The sequence below is a fragment of the Furipterus horrens genome, unplaced genomic scaffold, assembly GCF_987537825.1.
Source record: "Furipterus horrens unplaced genomic scaffold, mFurHor1.1.pri manual_scaffold_2, whole genome shotgun sequence".
Lineage (NCBI taxonomy): Eukaryota > Metazoa > Chordata > Mammalia > Chiroptera > Furipteridae > Furipterus > Furipterus horrens.
In genome coordinates, this window is record NW_028327172.1 from 73935733 (window position 1) to 73948831 (window position 13099).

General features: G+C 41.1%; 1 pseudogene; it reads left to right on the forward strand.

Annotated features, from left to right (window-relative positions):
• The first annotated feature begins 12334 nt into the window (after nucleotides 1-12334).
• LOC150018823 (large ribosomal subunit protein uL23 pseudogene) lies at nucleotides 12335-12839 on the forward strand (annotated as a pseudogene).
• Nucleotides 12840-13099: the final 260 nt, after the last annotated feature.

Below are 13099 nucleotides of genomic sequence, written 5' to 3' on the forward strand. Positions count from 1 at the left end.
GTTATAAGGGTTCCCTTCAGCTAGTGTTCAGTTGGTTATTCAAGATGATTTTTCTCCAATTTAGTTGTAATTCCAGTTTGATCCTGGGATGAGGTTAGAGTCATTTTCACTTACTCCTCTGCCATCTTAAAAAATCCCCCAAAATCTTAAATGCCCATCAGAAAGTGGGCTTGGTCTGAGTGGGAAGGTCAGCTGAATTGGCTGGACTTATAGCAAGTCAGCAATGGGTAAATAAAACCTGGCAATCAAACTTCATAGCTACAAATTATCTTGATCTGTAAACATATGGGTCCATATACAAACTATATGGGATGAGGAGGGGACCAGAGTTGGTGGAGTGTGGGGACAGGGGATGGGAGGTAAAAAGAAGCAAAAGGGAACAAACAAAAAAGATATGTCATCTAGGCCCATAACCACATCCAGAAAACTTTGAGCCATGTGCTCTATCAGAGCAAATACCTGAGTATTTAATAGAAGTAACTGTTATAATCTAGAAAAAGTGACTAAAAAGCAGAAGCAAATATAACATCAAGTCCTAGAAGATGAAAGACATTCTGGTATGGATTGCATTTCAAGAGCTAACCTTTAGCAAGTGTTGGTGCTATTTGCCAGGGTTATGCTAGTCCTTCACTTTATTTCATCTCCTCAACAACATACAGAGTGAAATTGTTTGCTTACTTATCATTCTAGACAAATGGGATTAGAGAATTTAAATACCTTACTAAAGGTGTCAAGAGAAGGAAGAGCACAAACTTTAATGAGAGATCTATTACCTTACACCCGTTAGAATGGCTATTACCAAAAAAGCAAGAAACAAGTGCTGGCAAGGGTATGGAGAAAAAAGAACTCTTGTGCACTGTTTGTAGGAATGCAGATTGGTGCAGCTACTGTGGAAAACAAGATGGAGATTCCTCAAAAAATTAAACATAGAACTACCAACTCCACTTCTGGGTATTTATTCAAAGAAAAATAAAAACACTAACTTGAAAAGATATCTGCACCCTCATGTTCATTGCAGTATTATTTACAATAGCCAATACATGGAAGCAACCTAAGTGTCTATTATTGGATGAATTGATAATGATAATGTGATATATATAATGGAATGTTATTCATCCATAAAGAGAAGAAAATCCTGCTATTTGCAACAACATGAATGGACCTTGAGGTCATTAAGTTAAGTGAAATAGAGGAAGACAGATACCATATGATCTTACTTATATGTAGAATCTTTTTTAAAAGTCACTAATTCATAGATACAGAGAACAGATTGGTGGTTGCCATAGATGGGGAGGGGGCAATGAAATGGCTTAAAATGGTCAAAATGTACCCCCCCAAATTAAATGATATAGCTATACCTTGAAACCAGGTTCTTAAGCCCAGACTTTTGATCATTATTCTGCCCTACCTAATTGGAATTATTATTCTCTACTGTACAAGAAACTGGTGGATTATAAACACACATATACATCAAACCCCCTAGTGAGAATATATGTGTGAATTACATTTCTTGCCCAGATTTCTGTGGGATGAATTTATGCCTGCCCATCACAAATGCTACCATACTGTCCCTCAGGTCTTCCCACATTTTTGGTCACTGTTTCCTTGATACATAAAGAACAATTCTGACAGAATTGTGAGCTCTTTCTCCTGACTCTTGCCTTCCCCAGGAGCATTGGAGGTCTATCTTCCCCCTCCCCACTGGCTTTAGGAAACCTCAAGGAGGTGGGCTTCAAGAGCCTGCTTGGAGTTCTGCTCATGCCAGAAGCTTTAGGGCATTTTGGTAGAAAGAGAAACATGTCAGACTTTGGACATGTGAACTCTTCATAAATAAAACATTCTTTTCACGGTTGAGGTTCTTGTGCCCCATTTACCAGACCTAGCCTCCAGGATGCTGCTACTCACAGACACACCAACAGGTATGATGTCATCCATTAACAAGCCTGAATGCTCCACAGAAACCCCAGATAAGTGATAAGAAGAGGGGTCAGGACAGGGTTACAGAAAAGAAAATATTGATTTGGTACCTTTCTGTTATTCTCTCTCTTACGTATTTCATCTCTTATGTGGTCTGCTTTCGGAAACAGGCCACGGCAGAAAAGTTTATGGCAACTAGGACAGTGTGGCAAAGAGAAGAGAAAGCTGAAATTAAACTTGTAAAACCAGAGCTAAACCCCCTCTGTAATCCAAGGTGAGTCAAGGCCATCCCTTCAAGATTGCCATCTACCATACAAGGGCCTGAACGAATTCCACAGCATCACGAGGCATGGGTCTTGGAATAGAATTTACTAGGGAAATTTCTAAAGCAAGGATCAGCAAGAGAAGAGAAGGTGTGCTGTCCCAAACACATGGTAGGTCTGAGTTCAGGTGGAGAGTCCCAGCCCATTATTGTTCTCCCTTCTTTTAAGGCAAGCCTGAAAGAAAACTTAGCAGAGAGGTGATGATCTGAAAGGCCCACACTGTAGCCAGGCAATCTGGACCTCGTTATCTGCTGGTTGGTGTGAGAGGGTATTTTTCAGATGTCCAGCCAGTAGGGTAATTAGCTGGACTTGGGTCCTGGAAACCAGACCCCCACGGTTGCATGCTCCAACCAAGCAGAACAAGAAACTTAACCTGTTATTCCTTTGAGCAGTGACCTGTTCCTTTGAACAATGACCTGGGGAATAGTAGAAAATTTTTTGTTTATACAAGCTGTATTTCTGTCCAAGTTCCTGCACCTGCAGGAACAGGAATGCACCTGAAATGCTTTATAAGCCCCCAATCCCTAGGGTCGGGGCTGTTCACCTAAGTCCGGCTTGTGGACAGGTGGACAGTCGCTGGCCAGCTAAAATAAACTCCACAATTTGAAATTCAAATTGTCTCAGACTCTCCATTCTTGCAAATGCATCATAACAGTTGGCAGCCATGTGGGAGCTCCCACTGCCTTACCCTTACAGATCTTGGGTCTGAGGGATATTGCCAAGGGGAAGAAATCTCTGGTCCTAAGGGAAACTGGGCTTGGATGTAACACCTTCTGCTGGGAAAGAGATGAACCTTCAGGTGTAACTGGTTTGTCCTAGCAGTCCAGAGAAAGCTTGTGAGTTATTTTTTAACAAATCTCATATCACACCCATACACTTATATTTTATTTATTTTTTATAAATATTTTATTGTTCTATTACAGTTGTCCCAATTATTCCCCTTTTGCTCTCCTCTGCCCAGCCAGTGCCCCACTCCCACAGTCAATCCCCACCTTGTTGTCCATGTCCATGGGTCACTCATACATGTCCCTTCACTAGACCTTTCCCTGTCTTTCCCCACTTCTCCCTTTCCCCATCCCCTCAGGTCTCTATCAGTCTGTTCCTTGTTTCCATGCCTCGGTTCTATTTTGCTCATTGGTTTGTTTTAGTCATTAGGTTCGTCTTATAGGTGAGATCATGTGGTATTTGTCTTTCACCATCTGGCTTATTCCACTTAGCATAAAACTCTCCAGTTCCAGCCATGCTGTCACAAAAGGTAAGGATTCTTTCTTTCTGCTGCGTAGTATTCCATTGTGTAAATGTACCATGGATTTTTGATCCACTCATTTACTGATGGGCATTTAGGCTGTTTCCAGCACTTGGCTATTGTAAATAGCAGTGCTATGAACATAGGGGTGCATAGGTTCTTTTCAATTTGTGTTTCAGGATTCTTCAGATATAATCCCAGCAGTGGAATTACTGGGTCAAAAGGCAATTGAATTTTAATTATTTTATGAAATTCTATACTGTTTTCCAAAGTGCTGCGCCAGTCTGCATTCCCACCAACTGTGCACTACGGTTCCCTTTTTTCACATCCTCATCAGCACTTGTTTGTTGATTTGTTAATGATGGCCACTTTGACAAGTGTGAGGTGATATCTCATTGTGGTTTTAATTTACATCTCTGATGCTTAGTAATGTTGGGCATCCTTTCATATGTCTAGAGGCCCTCTGTATGTCCTCCTTGGAGAAGTGGCTGTTCAGGGCCTTTGCTCATTTTTTAATTTGATAGTTTGTTTTCCTGGTGTTGAGTCATATGGGTTCTTTATATATTTTTGATATCATACCTATGTCCAAGGTATCATTGGAAAAAAAATGTTTTCCCATACAGTTGGATCCCTTCTCATTTTGCTGATGTTGTCATGCAGAAGTTTTTAATTTGATGTAATCCCATTTGTTTAACTTTTCCTTTATCTCCCTTGCCCTAGGTGATATATCAGTGGAATACTGCTGTGTGGGATATGTGAAACTTTACTGCCTATGTTTTCCTCTAGGACTGTGACGGTGTCACAACTTATATTTAAGTCTTTTATCCATCTTGAGTTTATTCTGGTGTATTGTGTAAGTTGGTGGTCTAGTTTCATTTTTTGTATGTCCCTGTCCAGCTCTCCCAATACCATTTGTTGAAGAGGCTATTTTCACTCCACTTTATGCTCCTTCCCCCTTTGTCAAATATTAATTGACCATAGATCTCTGACTTTGTTTCTGGGCTCTCTATTCTGTTCCACTGATTAATGTTTTCATTACAGTGGCCTTGCAGTATAATTTGATATTGTGTATTGTGATCCCTCCTACTTTGTTCTTCTTTCTCAAGATTGCCAAGGCTATTCAGAGTCATCTTTGCTTCCATATATATTTTTGAAACATTTGTTCTATACCTGTGATATATGCCATTGGTATTTTAATAGGGATTGCATTGAATCTATAGATTGTTTTGGGTATTATGGACATTTTAATGATGTTAATTCTTCCAATATGTGAACACATTATATACTCCATGTATTTGTATCTTCCTTAATTTCATCCTTCAGTGTTCTGTAGTTCTCAGGTCTTTTACCTCCTTGGTTAAGTTTATTTCTAAGCATTTTATTTTTCTTGTTGCTATAGTAAATGGGATTTTCCCCCCAAGTTTCTGTTTCTGATATTTCATTGTTGGTGTACAAAAATGCCTTTGATTTCTGAATATTGACTTTATATCCTGCTATTTTACCAAAGTCACTTTTTAGGTCAAGTAGATTTTTGGTGGAGTTTATAGTGTTTTCTATGTACACTATCATGTCTTCCGCAAATAATGACAATTTTGCTTCTTCCTTTCCAATTTGTTTGCTTCTTATTTCTTTTTCTTGTCTGATCACTGTGGCCTGAACTTCCAATACTATGTTAAATAAAAGTGGTGAAAGCAGACACCCTTGTCTTGTTCCTGATCTTAAGGGGAAAGCTTTTAGGTTTTGCTCATTGAGTATGATGTTGGGAGTAGGTTTCTCATATGGCTTTTATTATGTTGAGGTATGCTCCCTCTAGTCCCACTTTGCTGAGTGTTTTTATCATACATGGGTGCTGTACTTTACCTAATGCTTTTTCAGCATCTATTGATGTGATCATGTGGTTTTTACCTTTTATTCTGTTTATACTTATTGATTTGCCAAATATTGTACCATCCTTGCATCCCTGGGATGAATCCCACTTGATCAGTGCATATGATATTTTTTATTTATTGCTGGATCTGGATTTCCCATATTTTGTTGAGGATTTTAGCATCTAAGTTCATCAGAGATATTGGCCTATAGTTTTCTTTCTTTGTTGTGTCTTGATCTAGTTTTGGAATTAGAATAATACTGACCTTATAAAGAGTTTTGGAGTCTTCCCTCTCCTTGAATTTTTTGGAATAGCTTGAGGAAGATAGGAGTTAGTTCTTCCCTAAATATTTGGTAAAATTCACCTGTGAAGCTGTCCCAGGCCAGGGTTTTTGTGTGCTGAGAGCTTTTTGATTACTACTTCAATTTCACTAGTTGATATCGGTCTATTCAGGCTTTCTGCCTCTTCTTGATTCAGTTCTGGAAGCTTGTATTTTTCTAGAAATTTACCCATTTTGGCCAGGATGTCCAGTTTCTTGACATAGAGTTGTTTGTAGTATCTTTTATGTGGGGAACCGCTCTTTGTGGTTTCGGGAATTGTAGCCCAACCTGTGAGCCAAGACGCCTCCCTTCAGGAAGCCTCTAAGTCTCAACAGAAAACTGGACAGTGGAGGCAGACAGGACCAAAGGCCACTCAGAGGGTTTCCATGGGAATTGAATTTAAAGGATGCTTATTATGCTTTAGAGCTCACTCTGCTTTTCTTATCTCTCAGTTAACTACAAACAATCTCTAGCAAGGAATGTACGAAACTTTGCACCATATGCCAGTGTGGCATCAAGATGTTTAATCGACCCTGACACAGACTGGTCACTGTGCCTTCTATATTGATACTTGTAATCTAAAACTGTAAACTGTAGTCCAGGCGCCTAAAAGTTATTGATGATTTATGAATTTTGACCTTGATTCTCCCACGCATACCCTTCTGAATAAAAAGCATGAGGAACGGAGGTCTTGTGCTTTCTCCATGAGAGGGAACAGCCACCCCCAGACAAAATACACTGTCCTAGATAAATTTATTCTGCCATGGTTGGGAAACCTCTGCTGGATAGAGAAGTTTCCAACTGAGCCAGGGCATTGGAGGCAGCAGAGCCTCACTTTTATAAGCCTTTGTATTTCTGTGGTATCAGTTGTAATTTCTCCTCTTTCATATCTGATTTTATTTATTTTGGTTCTGTCTCTCTTTTTTTCTTTTTTCTTTTTAAGTATATTTTATTGATTATGTTGATACAGTAGTTCCAATTCTTTTCCCCTTTGCTCCCCTCTGCCCAGTACACCCCTTCCTTCCAGCAATCCCACCCCACTTAGTTTATGTCCATGGGTCGTACATATAAGTTCTTTGGCTTCACCCTTTCCTATATTATTCTTAACATCCCCCTGTCTATTTCGTACCAACCAATTATGCTTCTTAGTCCCTGCACCATATCCCCATTTCTCCCCCTCCCCTATCCCAGCTGATACCCTTCAAATGATCCCCATACCTATGATTCTGTTCCTATTCTAGTTTGCTTAGTTGGATTTTGTTTTTACTTTTTAGATTCAGTTGTTGATAGTTGTGAGTTTGTTGTCATTTTAGTGTTCATAGTTTTGATCTTCTTTTTCTTAAGTAAGTCCCTTTGACATTTCATGTAATAATGGCTTGGTGATGATGAACTCCTTTAGCTTCACCTTGTCTGGGAAGCACTTCATCTGCCTTTCCATTTCAAATGTTAGCTTTGCTGGATAGAGTAATCCTGGTTGTAGGTTGCCTTTCATCGCATTGAATCCTGGTTGCCAGTCCCTTCCTGCCTGCAAAGTGTCCTCTGAGAAATCAGCTGATAGTCCTGTAGGCACCCACCTGTAGGCAACTCTCCACTTCTCTCTCTTACTGCCCCCAGGACTCTGTCTTTATCTTTCACCTTTGCCATCTCAGTCATGATGTGTCCTGGCATGGTCCCCTCTGGGTCCAGCTCGCCCAGGATCCTCCGTGCTTTCCAGACCTGTATGTCCATCTCAGTCGCAAAATTTGGGAAGTCTTCCTCATTTTTTTCAATTCTTGCTTTCTCATTCTGCACTGGTTTACTGTTCTTTTCTTCCTTATGTTTCAAATTATTGATTTGAACCCCGGTTTCCTTTCCTTCACCATTGGTTTTGTGTGGATTTTCCTTCGTTTCACTTAGCATAGCCTTCACTTCTTCTCTTTTGCGTTTGCCATACTCAAGCATATCTGTCAAACCTGTGAGCATCTTTATTACCAGTGTTTTGAATTCTACATCTGTTAGGTTGGCTACCTCCTCATCTGTGAGGTTGGCTCTCTCCTCATTGCTAAGTTCTCCCACTGAAACTTTGATCCGTTTCCCCTTTTGAGCCATACTTCTCTGTCTCCTCATTCTGACAGGCTCCTGTGTTTGTTTGCCTCTGCGTCCCAGGTAGAGCTGTCACTCCTGTTACATTGTAAAGGGCGGAGCCTTAGGGATTGTCAGCATAGGGCGACCTATTTAACCACATTGTGGTGCTGTATGTGGGGGAGGGGTCTGAGAGGGAACAATGCCACCTGCCCAGCACTCGCCCCTTTTCTAGGCACCTCTTCCACTTCCGCACCAGACTGGCACCCCTCTAGCTACTGCCGTAGCCATCGTTCCCAGAGTGGGTGGGTCTGCAGATGTTCTAGGACAGTAGGGGTCCTTTAAACAAGCAGACTTTGCTGAGACCCCTGGTTCCTGCCTCCACTCTAACCCCCACTGCTTTGCACAGTCAGAAGCTGCACAGTCTAGTTTCAAGCCATTGTGATCTGAGATGTTTGATATGATTTCAATTTTCTTGAATTTGTTAAGACTTCTTTTGTGTCCTACCATGTAGCCTGTCTTTCAAAATGTTCCATGTCCATTTGAAAAGAATGTATATTTTGCTTCTTTGGGATGAAGGGTTCTGTACATATCAATTAAGTCCATTTGATCTAGAGTGTTGTTCAATGCCTTAATGTTCTTGTTGATTCTTAGCTTGGAATATCTATCCAAAGTTAACATGGAGTGTTATAATCCTTTACAATGAGTATGTTGCTGTTGATATATTTCTTGAAGTCCTCCAAGATTTTCCTTATATATTTAGGTGCTCCTATGTTAGATGTATATGTGTTTACAAGGGTTATATCTTCTTCTTCTTTTTAACATGCTTTATTGATTATGCTGTTACAGTTCTCCCAATTTTATTTTCCTTTGTTCCCCTCCACCCAGTGACTCCCCTCCTTCCAGTTGCCCCCCGCCCCTTAGTCTATGCCCACTGGTGGTGCATATAGGTCTTCTCAACATCTTCCTGTCTACTCCATTCCCTCCTACAATGCTTCTTACTTCCTGTATCATCTCTCTCCCTTTCTCCCCTTCCCCTTCTCTGATGACCTCCCCCGTAATGTTCCCCATACCTATAATTCTTTTTCCACTCTCACTGCCTACTTAGTTTGCCTTTGTTTTGATTCCCTAGCTTTTGTTGTTGGTTGTTGTGGTACAGTTTTCATTTTAATGTTCATAGTTTTGATCCTCTTTCTCCTAAAGAAGTCCCTTTACATTTCATATAACAGTGGTTTGGATCTGATGAACTTCTTCAGTTTACTTTGTCCTGGAAGCACTTTCTCTGCCCCTCTATTCTGAATGACAGCTTCACTGGATAGAGTAATCATGGTTGTAGGTTTTTGCTTTTCATTCCTTTGAATATTTCTTGCTAGTCCCTTCTTGCCTGCAGAGTTTCTTTTGAGAAACCAGCTGATAGTCTTATTGGGAGCCCTTTGTACATAATTCTCTTTTTCTTTTCTGCTGCTTTTAATCCTTAATTTTTTAATTTTGATTATAATGTGTCTTGGTGTGTTTCTCGCTGGGTCCAGTTTTTTTGGAACTCTCTGTGTTTCCTGGACCTGTAAGTCTATTTCCTCCCCCAAGTTAGGGAAGTTCTGCTTCATTATTTTTTCACGTAATTTTTCAATTTCTAGTTCTTCTTCTTCACCTTCTGGCAACCCTATGATTCGGATGTTGGCCTGCTTATAGCTGTCTGATAAGTTTCTGAGCCTCTCCTCATTTTCTTCATTTTCTGTTTCCTCGTCTGCACTGGCTGACTGTTTGCTCCTTCCTTATGTTCTGATTTGTTGATTGATCCCTGGTTTTCTTTCCTTCACCACTAGTTTCATATGTGTTTTTGTTCATTTCAGCAGGACTAGCCTCCATTCCTTCCCCGTCTTGTTTAAGATCTACTGTTAGGTCTGTAAGCATTCATATAACCAAAGCTCTGAACTGTGCCTCAGAAAGATTTCCTATCTGCTGCTTTGTTAGATTAGATATTTGCTGTCTGATCAGTTGCGCCGCTGGGATATCTATCATGATCTGTGCCATCCTGACAGTTTTATGTTTATCTCTGCTTCCTGAGCAGGGCTGTCATACCTCCTATGCTATAGAGTGTGGAGCCCCATGGACTCGTCACAACTGAGCAACCCTTCTCACCACATTGTGGCATTTTCTGTGGGGGTGCGGGGTCCAAGATGGATTCCTGCTGTTCGCTCTCTGCTGGGAGACTGGGAGCCTCCTCCTCCATCCCCACCCCCTCCAGGCCTCACAGTCCAAGGCAATGAGGGTATGCCTTCCCCGGCATTGGAATCGCAAACTGACGGGTCTGGTCTGCCAGGGATGCTCCCCAGACACTTCTCACCTCCCCTTAAATACGAGTGTCTGTGCTTACTGCCATCCCACCACTATTGCTACTGCTGCCACTGCTACCAAGACAGCTTGACCTCTCTGTCCCAACTTTGCCCCTCCTACCTGTCCAGATGAGCACCGCTTCTTTATAACTTCATATGTTGACTTCCACTTATTTTCTGGAACTTCTGGTTATTTCTGATTTTTCAGTAGTTGTAGTCCTTCTTAGTTGTGGAGGGAGATGGAGTGTGTCAGTCTAGGCTTCCATCTTCATCGGAAGTCCAAGGGTTATATCTTCTTGATGGATTACTCCCTTACGTATTATGTAGTGTCCTTCTTTGTCTCTTTTATGGCCTTTGTTGTGAAATCTATTTTGTCTGATATAAGTATTACTATCCCAGGGTTTTTTCATGTCTGTTTACTTAGAATCTTTTTTTCCATCCCTTCATTTTCAGTCTGCGTAAATCTTTTGTTCTATGGTGGGTCTCTTGTAGACAGCATAGTTGTGGGTCATGTTTTCTTATCCATTCAGCTACCCTATGTCTTTTGATTGGATAATTTAATCCATTTATGTCTAAGGTTATTATTGATATTTATTCATTGACATTTTTTCCCTTTACAACTGTGTAACCCCACCCCACCCCTTCAGCTTCTTAAAGCAGTCCCTTTAGCGTCTCTTGGAATGATGGTTTGGTGAGGATGTACACATTTATTCGTTTTTCTTCTTCTTCTTCTTTTTGGTCTGGGAAACTCCTTATTTTGTCTTCCATTTTAAATGAGAGCCTTGCTGGGTAGACTGTTCTTCATTGCAGGCCTTTGCTTTTCATTACTTGGAATATTTCTTGTTATTTCCTTCTGGCTTTTAGTGTTTCTCTTGAGAAATTATCTGATAGCCTTATTGTATCTTCCTTGTATATTACTAGCTGTTTATCCCTCGCTGCCTTTAAGATTCTCTCTTTGTCTTTAAATTTTGCCATTTTAATTATAATGTGTTTTGGAGTTGGCTTCTTTTGCTTTATCTTGATTGGAACCTTCTGTGCTTCCTGAAATTGCATGGCTTTTTTTCCTCATCAAGTTACAGATGTTTTCTGTCATTATTTTTCAAACAGGTTTTCTCTTCTTCTCCTTCTGGCAGCCCTATGATGTCCTCTAGCTCCCTCAAGCTCTCTTTGTTCTTTTTGAGTCACTTTTTTGTTTTGTTGCTCTCTCTGGGAGTTTTGGGTTTTTTTGCTCTGTCCTCCAGCTCGCTGATTCAATCCTCTGCTTCATCTACTCTGGTTTTAATTCCTTCTAATGTATTCTTCATTTCCTCCTGGCTCTTACTGATGGTTTCTATGTCTTTTTTTCATGCTCATGTAGTTCCCAGTAAGTTCCTTATAGCTTCCCTAAGGATCCTTTTAGTTCTCACTGAGCTCCTGGAATTTTCTTATAACCATTATTTTGGACTCATTGTCTGATAGTTTGCTGGCCTCAATTTCATTTAGCATTGTTTCTGTGGATTCCTCCTTTCCTTCCAATTGGGGGTTGTTTTTTGTCTCCCCATTTTAGGTGACTCTTCTTGTTTGTTTCTGCATAATAGATTGATCTTCTTTGACTCCGTGTCTTCATAGTGTGACCTTCTTTTGTAGGAGACCTGTGGGACTCAGTGGTGCAGTCTCTTTGATCTTCTGAGCTGCATGCTCTTAGGATGCCCTTTATGCCATTTATGTGGGCTCTCTGGTGGTAACTGGATTTTGGTTGTTGTTGGGTCATTCTTTGGTGCTCCTTCCCTCCTGCTGAGTGACTGACAGTCTTGTATGCTGTTGTGCAGGTTCTGCCAGAACAAAATCAAACAACCCAGGTAACAAACCTGAACCTGCAAAAATAACCCCCATTCACAACCACACAATCAACAGGAAGAGTGCAATTGTTTATAAAGGTGTAAATAGATTGAGACTATTATAAGAAAGGAGTCCCTAAGGCGGTTTGACGTTGTAGTCAACACCGGCAACTCCTGCCTCGCACCTGAAGCCAAGCTGTATTGACTCCGTCTTTCCCTTGGACCCTTCAGCTGCGAAGAGAGGGGGGGTCTGCTGCATGGGCAACAGCAGACCCTCCATATCACCCTGCCCAGGCTCTGTAGCTTCAGCTTCACTGGAGAGGACACTCCAGCGTCATCGCAAGATGTCGATTCAACACGGGAGGAGACAGATACCGTGTCACTCCCAAGTCGGACTGCACAGCCATTCTCGGCGGTGCAGATAGATTCTTAAGAAGCTATACCAAACCCTTTCCACGAAGATGGCGCCCAAAGCGAAGAAGGAAGCTCCTGCCCCTCCCAAAGCCGAAGCCAAGGCAAAGGCTTTGAAGGCAAAGAAAGCAGTGCTAAAAGGCGTCCACAGCCACAAAAAAAAGAAGATCCGCACGTCACCTACCTTCCGGAGGCCTAAGACACTGCGGCTCCGAAGGCAGCCTAAATATCCTCGCAAGAGTGCTCCAAGGAGAAACAAGCTTGACCACTATGCTATCATCAAGTTCCCCCTGACTACTGAGTCAGCCATGAAGAAGATAGAAGACAACAATACACTCGTGTTCATTGTGGATGTCAAGGCCAACAAGCACCAGATCAAACAGGCTGTGAAGAAGCTCTATGACATTGATGTGGCCAAGGTCAACACCCTGATTAGGCCTAATGGAGAGAAGAAGGCATATGTTCGACTGGCTCCAGACTATGATGCTTTGGACGTTGCCAACAAAATTGGGATCATCTAAACTGAGTCCAGCTGGCTAATTCTAAATATGAAAATTTTATTCTAAAAAAAAAAAAAAAGAAGCTATACCATCGTCTCTCGAGACGGACGGCTGCCGACGAATTATAAGAAAGGAAAAATGAATATGAAATGACTAACTGAAAGAAAAACAATTTTAAGAGAGTCGAGGGAGGAGAAATAATAAGAGTAGGGAATAGAAACAAGGCAAAGAAAGAAAGAAAATTTACATAGTAATAAAAAAGGGGAGGAGAAAAGGCAGAATGGAGTAAGAAAAGAGCATAGTA